Consider the following 20,750-nt stretch of genomic DNA (forward strand, 5'->3'; position numbering starts at 1 on the left):
ACGTTGGGCTGAGGAAACCTCCGGCAGGCCCCAGGACGTGCTGGGGGCTCCGGGAGGGCTTCAGCCCTGTGGCTTGGCATGTCCCTGGGCAAGAGGCAGAGGACCTCTCGGGGCCTGCTTGGGGCCCATGCTGGGTTTGGCTTTTACACTGCAAGCCTTCTTGGCCCCAGCTGTTGTTGTTCCCTGCTCCCACAAGCCAGTCCCTTCCTGTGAGACTGATCTCAATTATTCACCTGTTGCTGGAGTCTCCCCCCATTTCTCCAGAAGTAAAGTGCAATACAAGCGATGCAGAGCAGACACACGGTTATCCAGGCAATCCTTTTTGCACCAGTGCGTGGTTGCTTTGGGTCCTGGGGGCCAACATGCGTCCTGAACCTGAGCCAGCTGAGGGGGCTGCGAAGGCCAGTGCTGCCGGGCCGTTTGGCGTCCATGCTCTCGGTGTCAGGGGACGCTTGTTTTGGGTCCTGGGGGACGACGTCTGTCCTGAACCTGTCCCAGCTGCAGGGTCTGCGAAGGCCAATGCTGCTGGTCCATATGGAGGCAATCCTTCTTGCGGCCATGCAGAGCTTCTGGCGTCCCTCAGAAAGGAGTTCTATCTCGACTGTGAACCATCTGGTTTTGATGGAGAAGGCGCTGGCACCGGGGAACAGAGACACCATGCAGAGAGCCATGGTGAGGCAGAGAAGTGGGCTGAGCCTCATCGTGGTCTCTGCCGAGGGAAAAAATATTGATGCACGAAAAAATATTGATGCATGAGCTGGCTGGGGCTGTCACCCTGACCAGAGTTCAGGCAGCGACAACCTGGACTGAGTGGCCGCCTCGTGTGTCTGTGCTTTTAAGGGTTGCCGATGTGACAAGTCACGAGCTGATGTCACACAAGGCTCTGTGATGTCACACAAGGCTCTGTGATGTCACAGTGCCTTTTCCTGCCCGGCCGGCGGGCGATGAAGGCCGAGGTGGAGCTGGGGAGGATCTGCATGGGCGCATTCTGAGGCCTGGTGCTCCTGCTGCTGTGCTGCTGGCAGACACCGAGCCCAGCAGTGGAGCGGGACTGTGTCCCACATGGTTTGGGCTGTGCCCTGAACTTGCCAGCGAGAAAGAGCTGTGCCCAGAGCTCCATCCAAGCTGTGTTCAGCGCTGTGCCCCAGGTGGGCAGCTGTGACATGCTTGCGCTCCAAATCCTCTTGGGGGAAAGTGGCAGCCCATGTTAGGGGGAAAGCCACAAATGCACCCCCTTTGACCAAAATCTTAAGTTGTGAGAAGGAGGAATGTGATTAATCTAGAATTATTCATGGGGGAACATGACCCACAGTGTCCTGGGTATGAGCAAGCGCTGCCACCTCACTGTGACCTGGACATCTCCCTGTGATCCTCAGCAGAATACGGTACCCTGCCGGGACGTGGGCTGCTCCTCTTGGGACATTGCAGTCGCCATGTACCTCACAGCCGTGACCCTGGGGGCGTGGCCGTGAAGGCCAGTGTTGGATGCCTGTGCTCTGTGCCATTAGGGAATCGTACCGGTCCCTGTGAACTGTGCCCCTGTCTCCGAACTCTTAGTGTGCCAGATTGTGTGGCGGCAGGTGGCCATTAGTGTGAGCAAGCTTGTGATGTACCCGGTTTTCTCTGAAGGGGTCCTGCGTGCCTGGGAACTTAGGTGGGATTTAGACCAGGGCTGCTGCTACTGGATGACAGGCCCGTGATCCCTGGTGGTTGGTGTTGGCTTCATCATTGGCTGCTTCCTCTGAGGCCTGAGTGAGTCCTATAGGTGTCCTTTGATCTCAAGTTATGTTTAATTTGTTAAAACGACCTGAGGAGTGTGATTAGCCTAGAATTATTTGCGGAGGGCCGTGACCCATGGGGCCCTGGGCACGCAGCGGCCACTGCCACCTCACGGGGACATGGGCACCCACCAGGCACCTCACGGGGACGTGGGCCCCCCCGGGAACCCCGCCGGGACATGGGCACGCTGCCGGCATGCAGGGCCCTCCTCCTGGAAGCCGGGCACCCGTAGGGCACCTCACAGCCACGGATGCGTGTTCTCTCCCACCCCAGCTCTCCCACTTCTCCCGGAGCGCGTGCTGCGCAAGCCCGCACTCGGCAGCCTGGCTCGCACCGCTGCCTTTCCTGTTGCCGCTTCCCTGGATCCCCTTGGTACCGAAACGACACGCGCTACAGGAACAATAAACTTTATTGGGCTTTATTGTCGCCAGTGGGGGTGCCCTCACCCCAGGAGCCTTCGGTGGGCTGAGGCATGTCCTGCTGCACCGGCCAGCTGTCGCCCTGCAGAGAATTCCCTGTTAGCTGGATGCAAATGCTACAGCTGCAATCGTTATCCACCCACGTCCTAACACCTGCCCCTCTCCCTGGTGTGGTGCTTGCCCTGGCACCAGCCTTGGAGGTCCTAAGGCCTGAGGGAGCCATTGTGCCGGGGGCACACTGAAGCAGGCAGTGGCTTGGGGGGCCGTGTAGTGTCCTGCTGGGCTTGTCTTCCTCTGGAAGGACTCCAGCCTCGCAGGACTGCTCCGGGCAGCACGTTGGGCTGAGGAAACCTCCGGCAGCCCCCGTGTCGTGCTGGGGCTCCTGGAGGGCTTCAGCCCTGTGGCTTGGCATGTCCCTGGGCAAGAGGCAGAGGACCTCTCGGGGCCTGCTCGGGGCCCACACTGGGTTTGGCTTTTACACTGCAAGCCTTCTTGGCCCCAGCTGTTGACGTTCGCTGCTCCCACAAGCCAGTCCCTTCCTGTGAGACTGATTTCAATTGCTCACCTGTTTCTGGAGTCTCTCCCAATTTCACCAGAGGTGAAGCACAATACAAGCCATGCAGAGCAGACCCATGGTTTTACAGGCAATCCTTTTTGCACCAGTGGGTGGTTGCTTCGGGTCCTGGGGGCCAACATGCGTCCTGAACCTGAGCCGGCTGAGGAGGCTGCGAAGGCCAGTGCTGCCGGGCCGTTTATCGTCCATGCTCTCGGCGACAGGGGACGCTTGTTTTGGGTCCTGGGGGACGACGTCTGTCCTGAACCAGAACAGGCTGAGGAGGCTGCGAAGGCCAGTGCTGCCGGGCCGTTTATCGTCCATGCTCTTGGCGACCGGGGACGCTTGTTTCGGGTCCTGGGGGACGACATCTGTCCTGAACCAGAACCAGCTGAGGAGGCTGTGAAGGCCAGTGCTGCCTGGCCGTTTGGCGTCCATGCTCTCGGCGACCGGGGACGCTTGCTTCGGGTCCTGGGGGACGACGTCTGTCCTGAACCAGAACCAGCTGAGGAGTTTGCGAAAGCCAGTGCTGCCGGGCCGTTTGGCGTCCATGCTCTCAGCAACAGAGGATGCTTGCTTTGGGTCCTGGGGGACGACGTCTGTCCTGAACCAGAACCAGCTGAGGAGGCTGCGAAGGCCAGTGCTGCTGGGCCGTTTGGCGTCCATGCTCTCGGCGACCGGGGACGCTTGCTTCGGGTCCTGGGGGACGACGTGTGTCCTGAACCAGAACCAGCTGAGGAGTTTGCGAAGGCCAGTGCTGCCAGGCGGTTTGGCGTCCATGCTCTCGGCGACCGGGGACGCTTGCTTTGGGTCCTGGGGGACGACGTGTGTCCTGAACCAGAACCAGCTGAGGAGTTTGCAAAGGCCAGTGCTGCCGGGCGGTTTGGCGTCCATGCTCTCGGCGACAGACGCTTGCTTTGGGTCCTGGGGGACGACGTGTGTCCTGAACCAGAACCAGCTGAGGAGGCTGCGAAGGCCAGTGCTGCCGGGCGGTTTGGCGTCCATGCTCTCGGCGACAGGGGACGCTAGCTTCGGGTCCTGGGGGACGACGTCTGTCCTGAACCAGAACCAGCTGAGGAGTTTGCGAAGGCCAGTGCTGCCGGGCCGTTCGGCGTCCATGCTCTCGGCGACAGGAGACGCTTGCTTCGGGTCCTGGGGGACGACGTGTGTCCTGAACCAGAACCAGCTGAGGAGTTTGCGAAGGCCAGTGCTGCCGGGCGGTTTGGCGTCCATGCTCTCGGCGACCGGGGACGCTAGCTTCGGGTCCTGGGGGACGACATCTGTCCCGAACCTGGCCCAGCTGCCGTGTCTGCGAAGGCCAATGCTGCTGGTCAGTACGGAGGCAGTCCTTCTGGCGGCCATGCAGAGCTTCTGGCGCACCTCAGGAAGGAGTTCCATGTGGGCTGTGTACCAGCTGGTGTTGATGGAAAGGCCGCTGGCACCGGGGAACAGAGACACCATGCAGAGAGCCATGGTGAGGCAGAGAAGTGGGCTGAGCCTCATCGTGGTCTCTGCCGAGGGAAAAAATATCGATGCACGAGAAAATATCGATGCACGAGCTGGCTGGGGCTGTCACCCTGACCAGAGTTCAGGCAGCGACAACCTGGACTGAGTGGCCGCCTCGTGTGTCCGTGCTTTTAAGGGTTGCCGATGTGACAAGTCACAGGCTGATGTCACACAAGGCTCTGTGATGTCACACAAGGCTCTGTGATGTCACAGTGCCTTTCCCTGCCCGGCCGGCGGGCGATGAAGGCCGAGGTGGAGCTGGGGAGGACCTGCATGGGCTCATTCTGAGGCCTGGTGCTCCTGCTGCTGTGCCGCTGGCAGACACCGAGCCCAGCAGTGGAGCGGGACTGTGTCCCACATGGTTTGGGCTGTGAAGTGCTAAGGCTTGGACAACAGGCCCAAGCCGGAGTTGACCTATAGATGAATCCTGTATATTTTATAACTGATAACCATTGTGCTGTTATAACAACCGCTTATGCTGATGTAAAAAGCGCTAAAGTGTTAAAGTATTGAAGCCTGAACAACAGGCCCCAAGGCAAAGCTGCTAACTTAATACGTAATCATTAACAAAGTATGTAAGCTCACTAGTGAAAGATGCAGCTTAGAATATAATCAGTAGTGAGGATGAAATGCTGAGAGAATGTATCCAACTTCCCTTGTTTAGCCTTGTTCAAGGCTGAGAACCCACGTATTTGGCCTTGTTAGAAACTCCCTTGGTCTCCCCACCTCGAGCCCTGGCCATGCTTTGGGTGGAATCCAACAGGAGAATGAAACCAGAAATTTTCCGCTCAAAACAAAGGTGCCAGCTATTCTGGCTTGTCGATCTCTAGTGTATAAGGCTGGACCCACTCACAGCGACTTTGGAAGCCTCACCTACGGGTGGAGGCACCGCGTAGGACTTCCCACTTGCCGGGACAGGCTCTCCAAATCCTCGCTGCAACCGGGGCTGCCCAGCGTCTGCGGGTCTGGATGTTGGTAACATATGCAAGTGGTGATGGATCTTTCTTAATCACTGTTCTCCCTGTCATGTAGTAACGTTTTGATGCATTACCCTGTATTTTCCTATTTGTTGCTCTGGGTGCATTATTCTGCCTTTTCTTACTGCATGTTTTCTGTATTACTCTGTTACATTACTTGGTTATCACTAGTAAAATACGCCTACTCTTTTCACTCTGGTGTCTGAGTTTCATTGGTATCCTTAATCAGCAAAACAGGCTGTGCCCTGAACTTGTCAGCGAGAAGGAGCTGTGCCCAGAGCTCCATCCAAGCTGTGTTCAGCGCTGTGCCCCAGGTGGGCAGCTGTGACACGCTTGCGCTCCAAATCCTCTTGGGGGAAAGTGGCAGCCCATGTTAGGGGGAAAGCCACAAATGCACCCCCTTTGACCAAAATCTTAAGTTGTGAGAAGGAGGAATGTGATTAATCTAGAATTATTCATGGGGGAACATGACCCACAGTGTCCTGGGTATGAGCAAGCGCTGCCACCTCACTGTGACCTGGACATCTCCCTGTGATCCTCAGCAGAATACGGTACCCTGCCGGGACGTGGGCTGCTCCTCTTGGGACATTGCAGTCGCCATGTACCTCACAGCCGTGACCCTGGGGGGGTGGCCGTGAAGGCCAGTGTTGGATGCCTGTGCTCTGTGCCATTAGGGAATCGTACCGGTCCCTGTGAACTGTGCCCCTGTCTCCGAACTCTTAGTGTGCCAGATTGTGTGGCGGCAGGTGGCCATTAGTGTGGGCAAGCTTGTGATGTACCCGGTTTTCTCTGAAGGGGTCCTGCGTGCCTGGGAACTTAGGTGGGATTTAGACCAGGGCTGCTGCTACTGGATGACAGGCCCGTGATCCCTGGTGGTTGGTGTTGGCTTCATCATTGGCTGCTTCCTCTGAGGCCTGAGTGAGTCCTATAGGTGTCCTTTGATCTCAAGTTATGTTTAATTTGTTAAAACGACCTGAGGAGTGTGATTAGCCTAGAATTATTTGCGGAGGGCCGTGACCCACGGGGCCCTGGGCACGCAGCGGCCACTGCCACCTCACGGGGACATGGGCACCCACCAGGCACCTCACGGGGACGTGGGCCCCCCCGGGAACCCCGCCGGGACATGGGCACGCTGCCGGCATGCAGGGCCCTCCTCCTGGAAGCCGGGCACCCGTAGGGCACCTCACAGCCACGGATGCGTGTTCTCTCCCACCCCAGCTCTCCCACTTCTCCCGGAGCGCGTGCTGCGCAAGCCCGCACTCGGCAGCCTGGCTCGCACCGCTGCCTTTCCTGTTGCCGCTTCCCTGGATCCCCTTGGTACCGAAACGACACGCGCTATACAATAAACAATAAACTTTATTGGGCTTTATTGTCGCCAGTGGGGGTGCCCTCACCCCAGGAGCCTTCGGTGGGCTGAGGCATGTCCTGCTGCACCGGCCAGCTGTTGCCCTGCAGAGAATTCCCTGTTAGCTGGATGCAAATGCTACAGCTGCAATCGTTATCCACCCACGTCCTAACACCTGCCCCTCTCCCTGGTGTGGTGCTTGCCCTGGCACCAGCCTTGGAGGTCCTAAGGCCTGAGGGAGCCATTGTGCCGGGGGCACACTGAAGCAGGCAGTGGCTTGGGGGGCCGTGTAGTGTCCTGCTGGGCTTGTCTTCCTCTGGAAGGACTCCAGCCTCGCAGGACTGCTCCGGGCAGCACGTTGGGCTGAGGAAACCTCCGGCAGGCCCCGTGTCGTGCTGGGGCTCCTGGAGGGCTTCAGCCCTGTGGCTTGGCATGTCCCTGGGCAAGAGGCAGAGGACCTCTCGGGGCCTGCTCGGGGCCCACACTGGGTTTGGCTTTTACACTGCAAGCCTTCTTGGCCCCAGCTGTTGTCGTTCGCTGCTCCCACAAGCCAGTCCCTTCCTGTGAGACTGATTTCAATTGCTCACCTGTTGCTGGAGTCTCTCCCAATTTCACCAGAGGTGAAGCACAATACAAGCCATGCAGAGCAGACCCATGGTTTTACAGGCAATCCTTTTTGCACCAGTGGGTGGTTGCTTCGGGTCCTGGGGGCCAACATGCGTCCTGAACCTGAGCCGGCTGAGGAGGCTGCGAAGGCCAGTGCTGCCAGGCCGTTTATCGTCCATGCTCTCGGCGACAGGGGACGCTTGTTTTGGGTCCTGGGGGACGACATCTGTCCTGAACCAGAACAGGCTGAGGAGGCTGCGAAGGCCAGTGCTGCCGGGCCGTTTATCGTCCATGCTCTCGGCGACCGGGGACGCTTGTTTCGGGTCCTGGGGGACGACATCTGTCCTGAACCAGAACCAGCTGAGGAGGCTGTGAAGGCCAGTGCTGCCTGGCCGTTTGGCGTCCATGCTCTCGGCGACCGGGGACGCTTGCTTCGGGTCCTGGGGGACGACGTCTGTCCTGAACCAGAACCAGCTGAGGAGTTTGCGAAAGCCAGTGCTGCCGGGCTGTTTGGCGTCCATGCTCTCGGTGACCGGGGACGCTAGCTTCGGGTCCTGGGGGACGACGTCTGTCCTGAACCAGAACCAGCTGAGGAGTTTGCGAAGGCCAGTGCTGCCGGGCGGTTTGGCGTCCATGCTCTCAGCAACAGAGGACGCTTGCTTTGGGTCCTGGGGGACGACGTCTGTCCTGAACCAGAACCAGCTGAGGAGTTTGCGAAGGCCAGTGCTGCCGGGCGGTTTGGCGTCCATGCTCTCGGCGACCGGGGACGCTAGCTTCAGGTCCTGGGGGACGACGTCTGTCCTGAACCAGAACCAGCTGAGGAGTTTGCGAAGGCCAGTGCTGCCGGGCGGTTTGGCGTCCATGCTCTCAGCGATAGGGGACGCTTGCTTTGGGTCCTGGGGGACGACGTGTGTCCTGAACCAGAACCAGCTGAGGAGTTTGCAAAGGCCAGTGCTGCCGGGCGGTTTGGCGTCCATGCTCTCGGCGACAGACGCTAGCTTCGGGTCCTGGGGGACAACGTCTGTCCTGAACCAGAACCAGCTGAGGAGGCTGCGAAGGCCAGTGCTGCCGGGCCGTTCGGCGTCCATGCTCTCGGCGACAGGAGACGCTTGCTTCGGGTCCTGGGGGACGACGTGTGTCCTGAACCAGAACCAGCTGAGGAGTTTGCGAAGGCCAGTGCTGCCGGGCGGTTTGGTGTCCATGCTCTCAGCGACAGGGGACGCTAGCTTCGGGTCCTGGGGGACGACATCTGTCCCGAACCTGGCCCAGCTGCCGTGTCTGCGAAGGCCAATGCTGCTGGTCAGTACGGAGGCAGTCCTTCTGGCGGCCATGCAGAGCTTCTGGCGCACCTCAGGAAGGAGTTCCATGTGGGCTGTGTACCAGCTGGTGTTGATGGAAAGGCCGCTGGCACCGGGGAACAGAGACACCATGCAGAGAGCCATGGTGAGGCAGAGAAGTGGGCTGAGCCTCATCGTGGTCTCTGCCGAGGGAAAAAATATCGATGCACGAGAAAATATCGATGCACGAGCTGGCTGGGGCTGTCACCCTGACCAGAGTTCAGGCAGCGACAACCTGGACTGAGTGGCCGCCTCGTGTGTCCGTGCTTTTAAGGGTTGCCGATGTGACAAGTCACAGGCTGATGTCACACAAGGCTCTGTGATGTCACACAAGGCTCTGTGATGTCACAGTGCCTTTCCCTGCCCGGCCGGCGGGCGATGAAGGCCGAGGTGGAGCTGGGGAGGACCTGCATGGGCTCATTCTGAGGCCTGGTGCTCCTGCTGCTGTGCCGCTGGCAGACACCGAGCCCAGCAGTGGAGCGGGACTGTGTCCCACATGGTTTGGGCTGTGAAGTGCTAAGGCTTGGACAACAGGCCCAAGCCGGAGTTGACCTATAGATGAATCCTGTATATTTTATAACTGATAACCATTGTGCTGTTATAACAACCGCTTATGCTGATGTAAAAAGCGCTAAAGTGTTAAAGTATTGAAGCCTGAACAACAGGCCCCAAGGCAAAGCTGCTAACTTAATACGTAATCATTAACAAAGTATGTAAGCTCACTAGTGAAAGATGCAGCTTAGAATATAATCAGTAGTGAGGATGAAATGCTGAGAGAATGTATCCAACTTCCCTTGTTTAGCCTTGTTCAAGGCTGAGAACCCACGTATTTGGCCTTGTTAGAAACTCCCTTGGTCTCCCCACCTCGAGCCCTGGCCATGCTTTGGGTGGAATCCAACAGGAGAATGAAACCAGAAATTTTCCGCTCAAAACAAAGGTGCCAGCTATTCTGGCTTGTCGATCTCTAGTGTATAAGGCTGGACCCACTCACAGCGACTTTGGAAGCCTCACCTACGGGTGGAGGCACCGCGTAGGACTTCCCACTTGCCGGGACAGGCTCTCCAAATCCTCGCTGCAACCGGGGCTGCCCAGCGTCTGCGGGTCTGGATGTTGGTAACATATGCAAGTGGTGATGGATCTTTCTTAATCACTGTTCTCCCTGTCATGTAGTAACGTTTTGATGCATTACCCTGTATTTTCCTATTTGTTGCTCTGGGTGCATTATTCTGCCTTTTCTTACTGCATGTTTTCTGTATTACTCTGTTACATTACTTGGTTATCACTAGTAAAATACGCCTACTCTTTTCACTCTGGTGTCTGAGTTTCATTGGTATCCTTAATCAGCAAAACAGGCTGTGCCCTGAACTTGTCAGCGAGAAGGAGCTGTGCCCAGAGCTCCATCCAAGCTGTGTTCAGCGCTGTGCCCCAGGTGGGCAGCTGTGACACGCTTGCGCTCCAAATCCTCTTGGGGGGGAAAGTGGCAGCCCATGTTAGGGGGAAAGCCACAAATGCACCCCCTTTGACCAAAATCTTAAGTTGTGAGAAGGAGGAATGTGATTAATCTAGAATTATTCATGGGGGAACATGACCCACAGTGTCCTGGGTATGAGCAAGCGCTGCCACCTCACTGTGACCTGGACATCTCCCTGTGATCCTCAGCAGAATACGGTACCCTGCCGGGACGTGGGCTGCTCCTCTTGGGACATTGCAGTCGCCATGTACCTCACAGCCGTGACCCTGGGGGCGTGGCCGTGAAGGCCAGTGTTGGATGCCTGTGCTCTGTGCCATTAGGGAATCGTACCGGTCCCTGTGAACTGTGCCCCTGTCTCCGAACTCTTAGTGTGCCAGATTGTGTGGCGGCAGGTGGCCATTAGTGTGGGCAAGCTTGTGATGTACCCGGTTTTCTCTGAAGGGGTCCTGCGTGCCTGGGAACTTAGGTGGGATTTAGACCAGGGCTGCTGCTACTGGATGACAGGCCCGTGATCCCTGGTGGTTGGTGTTGGCTTCATCATTGGCTGCTTCCTCTGAGGCCTGAGTGAGTCCTATAGGTGTCCTTTGATCTCAAGTTATGTTTAATTTGTTAAAACGACCTGAGGAGTGTGATTAGCCTAGAATTATTTGCGGAGGGCCGTGACCCACGGGGCCCTGGGCACGCAGCGGCCACTGCCACCTCACGGGGACATGGGCACCCACCAGGCACCTCACGGGGACGTGGGCCCCCCGGGAACCCCGCCGGGACATGGGCACGCTGCCGGCATGCAGGGCCCTCCTCCTGGAAGCCGGGCACCCGTAGGGCACCTCACAGCCACGGATGCGTGTTCTCTCCCACCCCAGCTCTCCCACTTCTCCCGGAGCGCGTGCTGCGCAAGCCCGCACTCGGCAGCCTGGCTCGCACCGCTGCCTTTCCTGTTGCCGCTTCCCTGGATCCCCTCAGTACCGAAACGACACGCGCTATACAATAAACAATAAACTTTATTGGGCTTTATTGTCGCCAGTGGGGGTGCCCTCACCCCAGGAGCCTTCGGTGGGCTGAGGCATGTCCTGCTGCACCGGCCAGCTGTCGCCCTGCAGAGAATTCCCTGTTAGCTGGATGCAAATGCTACAGCTGCAATCGTTATCCACCCACGTCCTAACACCTGCCCCTCTCCCTGGTGTGGTGCTTGCCCTGGCACCAGCCTTGGAGGTCCTAAGGCCTGAGGGAGCCATTGTGCCGGGGGCACACTGAAGCAGGCAGTGGCTTGGGGGGCCGTGTAGTGTCCTGCTGGGCTTGTCTTCCTCTGGAAGGACTCCAGCCTCGCAGGACTGCTCCGGGCAGCACGTTGGGCTGAGGAAACCTCCGGCAGGCCCCGTGTCGTGCTGGGGCTCCTGGAGGGCTTCAGCCCTGTGGCTTGGCATGTCCCTGGGCAAGAGGCAGAGGACCTCTCGGGGCCTGCTCGGGGCCCACACTGGGTTTGGCTTTTACACTGCAAGCCTTCTTGGCCCCAGCTGTTGTCGTTCGCTGCTCCCACAAGCCAGTCCCTTCCTGTGAGACTGATTTCAATTGCTCACCTGTTGCTGGAGTCTCTCCCAATTTCACCAGAGGTGAAGCACAATACAAGCCATGCAGAGCAGACCCATGGTTTTACAGGCAATCCTTTTTGCACCAGTGGGTGGTTGCTTCGGGTCCTGGGGGCCAACATGCGTCCTGAACCTGAGCCGGCTGAGGAGGCTGCGAAGGCCAGTGCTGCCAGGCCGTTTATCGTCCATGCTCTCGGCGACAGGGGACGCTTGTTTTGGGTCCTGGGGGACGACATCTGTCCTGAACCAGAACAGGCTGAGGAGGCTGCGAAGGCCAGTGCTGCCGGGCCGTTTATCGTCCATGCTCTCGGCGACCGGGGACGCTTGTTTCGGGTCCTGGGGGACGACATCTGTCCTGAACCAGAACCAGCTGAGGAGGCTGTGAAGGCCAGTGCTGCCTGGCCGTTTGGCGTCCATGCTCTCGGCTACCGGGGACGCTTGCTTCGGGTCCTGGGGGACGACGTCTGTCCTGAACCAGAACCAGCTGAGGAGTTTGCGAAAGCCAGTGCTGCCGGGCTGTTTGGCGTCCATGCTCTCAGCAACAGAGGATGCTTGCTTCGGGTCCTGGGGGACGACGTCTGTCCTGAACCAGAACCAGCTGAGGAGGCTGCGAAGGCCAGTGCTGCTGGGCCGTTTGGCGTCCATGCTCTCGGCGACCGGGGACGCTTGCTTTGGGTCCTGGGGGACGACGTCTGTCCTGAACCAGAACCAGCTGAGGAGTTTGCGAAGGCCAGTGCTGCCAGGCGGTTTGGCGTCCATGCTCTCAGCAACAGAGGACGCTTGCTTTGGGTCCTGGGGGACGACGTGTGTCCTGAACCAGAACCAGCTGAGGAGTTTGCGAAGGCCAGTGCTGCCGGGCGGTTTGGCGTCCATGCTCTCGGTGACCGGGGACGCTAGCTTCGGGTCCTGGGGGACGACGTCTGTCCTGAACCAGAACCAGCTGAGGAGTTTGCGAAGGCCAGTGCTGCCAGGCGGTTTGGCGTCCATGCTCTCAGCAACAGAGGACGCTTGCTTTGGGTCCTGGGGGACGACGTCTGTCCTGAACCAGAACCAGCTGAGGAGTTTGCGAAGGCCAGTGCTGCCGGGCGGTTTGGCGTCCATGCTCTCGGCGACCGGGGACGCTAGCTTCAGGTCCTGGGGGACGACGTCTGTCCTGAACCAGAACCAGCTGAGGAGTTTGCGAAGGCCAGTGCTGCCGGGCGGTTTGGCGTCCATGCTCTCAGCGATAGGGGACGCTTGCTTTGGGTCCTGGGGGACGACGTGTGTCCTGAACCAGAACCAGCTGAGGAGTTTGCAAAGGCCAGTGCTGCCGGGCGGTTTGGCGTCCATGCTCTCGGCGACAGACGCTTGCTTTGGGTCCTGGGGGACGACGTGTGTCCTGAACCAGAACCAGCTGAGGAGGCTGCGAAGGCCAGTGCTGCCGGGCGGTTTGGCGTCCATGCTCTCGGCGACAGGGGACGCTAGCTTCGGGTCCTGGGGGACAACGTCTGTCCTGAACCAGAACCAGCTGAGGAGTTTGCGAAGGCCAGTGCTGCCGGGCGGTTTGGTGTCCATGCTCTCAGCGACAGGGGACGCTAGCTTCGGGTCCTGGGGGACGACATCTGTCCCGAACCTGGCCCAGCTGCCGTGTCTGCGAAGGCCAATGCTGCTGGTCAGTACGGAGGCAGTCCTTCTGGCGGCCATGCAGAGCTTCTGGCGCACCTCAGGAAGGAGTTCCATGTGGGCTGTGTACCAGCTGGTGTTGATGGAAAGGCCGCTGGCACCGGGGAACAGAGACACCATGCAGAGAGCCATGGTGAGGCAGAGAAGTGGGCTGAGCCTCATCGTGGTCTCTGCCGAGGGAAAAAATATCGATGCACGAGAAAATATCGATGCACGAGCTGGCTGGGGCTGTCACCCTGACCAGAGTTCAGGCAGCGACAACCTGGACTGAGTGGCCGCCTCGTGTGTCCGTGCTTTTAAGGGTTGCCGATGTGACAAGTCACAGGCTGATGTCACACAAGGCTCTGTGATGTCACACAAGGCTCTGTGATGTCACAGTGCCTTTCCCTGCCCGGCCGGCGGGCGATGAAGGCCGAGGTGGAGCTGGGGAGGACCTGCATGGGCTCATTCTGAGGCCTGGTGCTCCTGCTGCTGTGCCGCTGGCAGACACCGAGCCCAGCAGTGGAGCGGGACTGTGTCCCACATGGTTTGGGCTGTGAAGTGCTAAGGCTTGGACAACAGGCCCAAGCCGGAGTTGACCTATAGATGAATCCTGTATATTTTATAACTGATAACCATTGTGCTGTTATAACAACCGCTTATGCTGATGTAAAAAGCGCTAAAGTGTTAAAGTATTGAAGCCTGAACAACAGGCCCCAAGGCAAAGCTGCTAACTTAATACGTAATCATTAACAAAGTATGTAAGCTCACTAGTGAAAGATGCAGCTTAGAATATAATCAGTAGTGAGGATGAAATGCTGAGAGAATGTATCCAACTTCCCTTGTTTAGCCTTGTTCAAGGCTGAGAACCCACGTATTTGGCCTTGTTAGAAACTCCCTTGGTCTCCCCACCTCGAGCCCTGGCCATGCTTTGGGTGGAATCCAACAGGAGAATGAAACCAGAAATTTTCCGCTCAAAACAAAGGTGCCAGCTATTCTGGCTTGTCGATCTCTAGTGTATAAGGCTGGACCCACTCACAGCGACTTTGGAAGCCTCACCTACGGGTGGAGGCACCGCGTAGGACTTCCCACTTGCCGGGACAGGCTCTCCAAATCCTCGCTGCAACCGGGGCTGCCCAGCGTCTGCGGGTCTGGATGTTGGTAACATATGCAAGTGGTGATGGATCTTTCTTAATCACTGTTCTCCCTGTCATGTAGTAACGTTTTGATGCATTACCCTGTATTTTCCTATTTGTTGCTCTGGGTGCATTATTCTGCCTTTTCTTACTGCATGTTTTCTGTATTACTCTGTTACATTACTTGGTTATCACTAGTAAAATACGCCTACTCTTTTCACTCTGGTGTCTGAGTTTCATTGGTATCCTTAATCAGCAAAACAGGCTGTGCCCTGAACTTGTCAGCGAGAAGGAGCTGTGCCCAGAGCTCCATCCAAGCTGTGTTCAGCGCTGTGCCCCAGGTGGGCAGCTGTGACACGCTTGCGCTCCAAATCCTCTTGGGGGGGAAAGTGGCAGCCCATGTTAGGGGGAAAGCCACAAATGCACCCCCTTTGACCAAAATCTTAAGTTGTGAGAAGGAGGAATGTGATTAATCTAGAATTATTCATGGGGGAACATGACCCACAGTGTCCTGGGTATGAGCAAGCGCTGCCACCTCACTGTGACCTGGACATCTCCCTGTGATCCTCAGCAGAATACGGTACCCTGCCGGGACGTGGGCTGCTCCTCTTGGGACATTGCAGTCGCCATGTACCTCACAGCCGTGACCCTGGGGGGGTGGCCGTGAAGGCCAGTGTTGGATGCCTGTGCTCTGTGCCATTAGGGAATCGTACCGGTCCCTGTGAACTGTGCCCCTGTCTCCGAACTCTTAGTGTGCCAGATTGTGTGGCGGCAGGTGGCCATTAGTGTGGGCAAGCTTGTGATGTACCCGGTTTTCTCTGAAGGGGTCCTGCGTGCCTGGGAACTTAGGTGGGATTTAGACCAGGGCTGCTGCTACTGGATGACAGGCCCGTGATCCCTGGTGGTTGGTGTTGGCTTCATCATTGGCTGCTTCCTCTGAGGCCTGAGTGAGTCCTATAGGTGTCCTTTGATCTCAAGTTATGTTTAATTTGTTAAAACGACCTGAGGAGTGTGATTAGCCTAGAATTATTTGCGGAGGGCCGTGACCCACGGGGCCCTGGGCACGCAGCGGCCACTGCCACCTCACGGGGACATGGGCACCCACCAGGCACCTCACGGGGACGTGGGCCCCCCGGGAACCCCGCCGGGACATGGGCACGCTGCCGGCATGCAGGGCCCTCCTCCTGGAAGCCGGGCACCCGTAGGGCACCTCACAGCCACGGATGCGTGTTCTCTCCCACCCCAGCTCTCCCACTTCTCCCGGAGCGCGTGCTGCGCAAGCCCGCACTCGGCAGCCTGGCTCGCACCGCTGCCTTTCCTGTTGCCGCTTCCCTGGATCCCCTCAGTACCGAAACGACACGCGCTATACAATAAACAATAAACTTTATTGGGCTTTATTGTCGCCAGTGGGGGTGCCCTCACCCCAGGAGCCTTCGGTGGGCTGAGGCATGTCCTGCTGCACCGGCCAGCTGTTGCCCTGCAGAGAATTCCCTGTTAGCTGGATGCAAATGCTACAGCTGCAATCGTTATCCACCCACGTCCTAACACCTGCCCCTCTCCCTGGTGTGGTGCTTGCCCTGGCACCAGCCTTGGAGGTCCTAAGGCCTGAGGGAGCCATTGTGCCGGGGGCACACTGAAGCAGGCAGTGGCTTGGGGGGCCGTGTAGTGTCCTGCTGGGCTTGTCTTCCTCTGGAAGGACTCCAGCCTCGCAGGACTGCTCCGGGCAGCACGTTGGGCTGAGGAAACCTCCGGCAGGCCCCGTGTCGTGCTGGGGCTCCTGGAGGGCTTCAGCCCTGTGGCTTGGCATGTCCCTGGGCAAGAGGCAGAGGACCTCTCGGGGCCTGCTCGGGGCCCACACTGGGTTTGGCTTTTACACTGCAAGCCTTCTTGGCCCCAGCTGTTGTCGTTCGCTGCTCCCACAAGCCAGTCCCTTCCTGTGAGACTGATTTCAATTGCTCACCTGTTGCTGGAGTCTCTCCCAATTTCACCAGAGGTGAAGCACAATACAAGCCATGCAGAGCAGACCCATGGTTTTACAGGCAATCCTTTTTGCACCAGTGGGTGGTTGCTTCGGGTCCTGGGGGCCAACATGCGTCCTGAACCTGAGCCGGCTGAGGAGGCTGCGAAGGCCAGTGCTGCCAGGCCGTTTATCGTCCATGCTCTCGGCGACAGGGGACGCTTGTTTTGGGTCCTGGGGGACGACATCTGTCCTGAACCAGAACAGGCTGAGGAGGCTGCGAAGGCCAGTGCTGCCGGGCCGTTTATCGTCCATGCTCTCGGCGACCGGGGACGCTTGTTTCGGGTCCTGGGGGACGACATCTGTCCTGAACCAGAACCAGCTGAGGAGGCTGTGAAGGCCAGTGCTGCCTGGCCGTTTGGCGTCCATGCTCTCGGCTACCGGGGACGCTTGCTTCGGGTCCTGGGGGACGACGTCTGTCCTGAACCAGAACCAGCTGAGGAGTTTGCGAAAGCCAGTGCTGCCGGGCTGTTTGGCGTCCATGCTCTCAGCAACAGAGGATGCTTGCTTCGGGTCCTGGGGGACGACGTCTGTCCTGAACCAGAACCAGCTGAGGAGGCTGCGAAGGCCAGTGCTGCTGGGCCGTTTGGCGTCCATGCTCTCGGCGACCGGGGACGCTTGCTTTGGGTCCTGGGGGACGACGTCTGTCCTGAACCAGAACCAGCTGAGGAGTTTGCGAAGGCCAGTGCTGCCAGGCGGTTTGGCGTCCATGCTCTCAGCAACAGAGGACGCTTGCTTTGGGTCCTGGGGGACGACGTGTGTCCTGAACCAGAACCAGCTGAGGAGTTTGCGAAGGCCAGTGCTGCCGGGCGGTTTGGCGTCCATGCTCTCGGTGACCGGGGACGCTAGCTTCGGGTCCTGGGGGACGACGTCTGTCCTGAACCAGAACCAGCTGAGGAGTTTGCGAAGGCCAGTGCTGCCAGGCGGTTTGGCGTCCATGCTCTCAGCAACAGAGGACGCTTGCTTTGGGTCCTGGGGGACGACGTCTGTCCTGAACCAGAACCAGCTGAGGAGTTTGCGAAGGCCAGTGCTGCCGGGCGGTTTGGCGTCCATGCTCTCGGCGACCGGGGACGCTAGCTTCAGGTCCTGGGGGACGACGTCTGTCCTGAACCAGAACCAGCTGAGGAGTTTGCGAAGGCCAGTGCTGCCGGGCGGTTTGGCGTCCATGCTCTCGGCGACAGGGGACGCTAGCTTCGGGTCCTGGGGGACGACATCTGTCCCGAACCTGGCCCAGCTGCCGTGTCTGCGAAGGCCAATGCTGCTGGTCAGTACGGAGGCAGTCCTTCTGGCGGCCATGCAGAGCTTCTGGCGCACCTCAGGAAGGAGTTCCATGTGGGCTGTGTACCAGCTGGTGTTGATGGAAAGGCCGCTGGCACCGGGGAACAGAGACACCATGCAGAGAGCCATGGTGAGGCAGAGAAGTGGGCTGAGCCTCATCGTGGTCTCTGCCGAGGGAAAAAATATCGATGCACGAGAAAATATCGATGCACGAGCTGGCTGGGGCTGTCACCCTGACCAGAGTTCAGGCAGCGACAACCTGGACTGAGTGGCCGCCTCGTGTGTCCGTGCTTTTAAGGGTTGCCGATGTGACAAGTCACAGGCTGATGTCACACAAGGCTCTGTGATGTCACACAAGGCTCTGTGATGTCACAGTGCCTTTCCCTGCCCGGCCGGCGGGCGATGAAGGCCGAGGTGGAGCTGGGGAGGACCTGCATGGGCTCATTCTGAGGCCTGGTGCTCCTGCTGCTGTGCCGCTGGCAGACACCGAGCCCAGCAGTGGAGCGGGACTGTGTCCCACATGGTTTGGGCTGTGAAGTGCTAAGGCTTGGACAACAGGCCCAAGCCGGAGTTGACCTATAGATGAATCCTGTATATTTTATAACTGATAACCATTGTGCTGTTATAACAACCGCTTATGCTGATGTAAAAAGCGCTAAAGTGTTAAAGTATTGAAGCCTGAACAACAGGCCCCAAGGCAAAGCTGCTAACTTAATACGTAATCATTAACAAAGTATGTAAGCTCACTAGTGAAAGATGCAGCTTAGAATATAATCAGTAGTGAGGATGAAATGCTGAGAGAATGTATCCAACTTCCCTTGTTTAGCCTTGTTCAAGGCTGAGAACCCACGTATTTGGCCTTGTTAGAAACTCCCTTGGTCTCCCCACCTCGAGCCCTGGCCATGCTTTGGGTGGAATCCAACAGGAGAATGAAACCAGAAATTTTCCGCTCAAAACAAAGGTGCCAGCTATTCTGGCTTGTCGATCTCTAGTGTATAAGGCTGGACCCACTCACAGCGACTTTGGAAGCCTCACCTACGGGTGGAGGCACCGCGTAGGACTTCCCACTTGCCGGGACAGGCTCTCCAAATCCTCGCTGCAACCGGGGCTGCCCAGCGTCTGCGGGTCTGGATGTTGGTAACATATGCAAGTGGTGATGGATCTTTCTTAATCACTGTTCTCCCTGTCATGTAGTAACGTTTTGATGCATTACCCTGTATTTTCCTATTTGTTGCTCTGGGTGCATTATTCTGCCTTTTCTTACTGCATGTTTTCTGTATTACTCTGTTACATTACTTGGTTATCACTAGTAAAATACGCCTACTCTTTTCACTCTGGTGTCTGAGTTTCATTGGTATCCTTAATCAGCAAAACAGGCTGTGCCCTGAACTTGTCAGCGAGAAGGAGCTGTGCCCAGAGCTCCATCCAAGCTGTGTTCAGCGCTGTGCCCCAGGTGGGCAGCTGTGACACGCTTGCGCTCCAAATCCTCTTGGGGGGGAAAGTGGCAGCCCATGTTAGGGGGAAAGCCACAAATGCACCCCCTTTGACCAAAATCTTAAGTTGTGAGAAGGAGGAATGTGATTAATCTAGAATTATTCATGGGGGAACATGACCCACAGTGTCCTGGGTATGAGCAAGCGCTGCCACCTCACTGTGACCTGGACATCTCCCTGTGATCCTCAGCAGAATACGGTACCCTGCCGGGACGTGGGCTGCTCCTCTTGGGACATTGCAGTCGCCATGTACCTCACAGCCGTGACCCTGGGGGGGTGGCCGTGAAGGCCAGTGTTGGATGCCTGTGCTCTGTGCCATTAGGGAATCGTACCGGTCCCTGTGAACTGTGCCCCTGTCTCCGAACTCTTAGTGTGCCAGATTGTGTGGCGGCAGGTGGCCATTAGTGTGGGCAAGCTTGTGATGTACCCGGTTTTCTCTGAAGGGGTCCTGCGTGCCTGGGAACTTAGGTGGGATTTAGACCAGGGCTGCTGCTACTGGATGACAGGCCCGTGATCCCTGGTGGTTGGTGTTGGCTTCATCATTGGCTGCTTCCTCTGAGGCCTGAGTGAGTCCTATAGGTGTCCTTTGATCTCAAGTTATGTTTAATTTGTTAAAACGACCTGAGGAGTGTGATTAGCCTAGAATTATTTGCGGAGGGCCGTGACCCACGGGGCCCTGGGCACGCAGCGGCCACTGCCACCTCACGGGGACATGGGCACCCACCAGGCACCTCACGGGGACGTGGGCCCCCCGGGAACCCCGCCGGGACATGGGCACGCTGCCGGCATGCAGGGCCCTCCTCCTGGAAGCCGGGCACCCGTAGGGCACCTCACAGCCACGGATGCGTGTTCTCTCCCACCCCAGCTCTCCCACTTCTCCCGGAGCGCGTGCTGCGCAAGCCCGCACTCGGCAGCCTGGCTCGCACCGCTGCCTTTCCTGTTGCCGCTTCCCTGGATCCCCTCAGTACCGAAACGACACGCGCTATACAATAAACAATAAACTTTATTGGGCTTTATTGTCGCCAGTGGGGGTGCCCTCACCCCAGGAGCCTTCGGTGGGCTGAGGCATGTCCTGCTGCACCGGCCAGCTGTTGCCCTGCAGAGAATTCCCTGTTAGCTGGATGCAAATGCTACAGCTGCAATCGTTATCCACCCACGTCCTAACACCTGCCCCTCTCCCTGGTGTGGTGCTTGCCCTGGCACCAGCCTTGGAGGTCCTAAGGCCTGAGGGAGCCATTGTGCCGGGGGCACACTGAAGCAGGCAGTGGCTTGGGGGGCCGTGTAGTGTCCTGCTGGGCTTGTCTTCCTCTGGAAGGACTCCAGCCTCGCAGGACTGCTCCGGGCAGCACGTTGGGCTGAGGAAACCTCCGGCAGGCCCCGTGTCGTGCTGGGGCTCCTGGAGGGCTTCAGCCCTGTGGCTTGGCATGTCCCTGGGCAAGAGGCAGAGGACCTCTCGGGGCCTGCTCGGGGCCCACACTGGGTTTGGCTTTTACACTGCAAGCCTTCTTGGCCCCAGCTGTTGTCGTTCGCTGCTCCCACAAGCCAGTCCCTTCCTGTGAGACTGATTTCAATTGCTCACCTGTTGCTGGAGTCTCTCCCAATTTCA

This window comes from Strix uralensis, chromosome 8 (assembly GCF_047716275.1).
Source record: "Strix uralensis isolate ZFMK-TIS-50842 chromosome 8, bStrUra1, whole genome shotgun sequence".
Lineage (NCBI taxonomy): Eukaryota > Metazoa > Chordata > Aves > Strigiformes > Strigidae > Strix > Strix uralensis.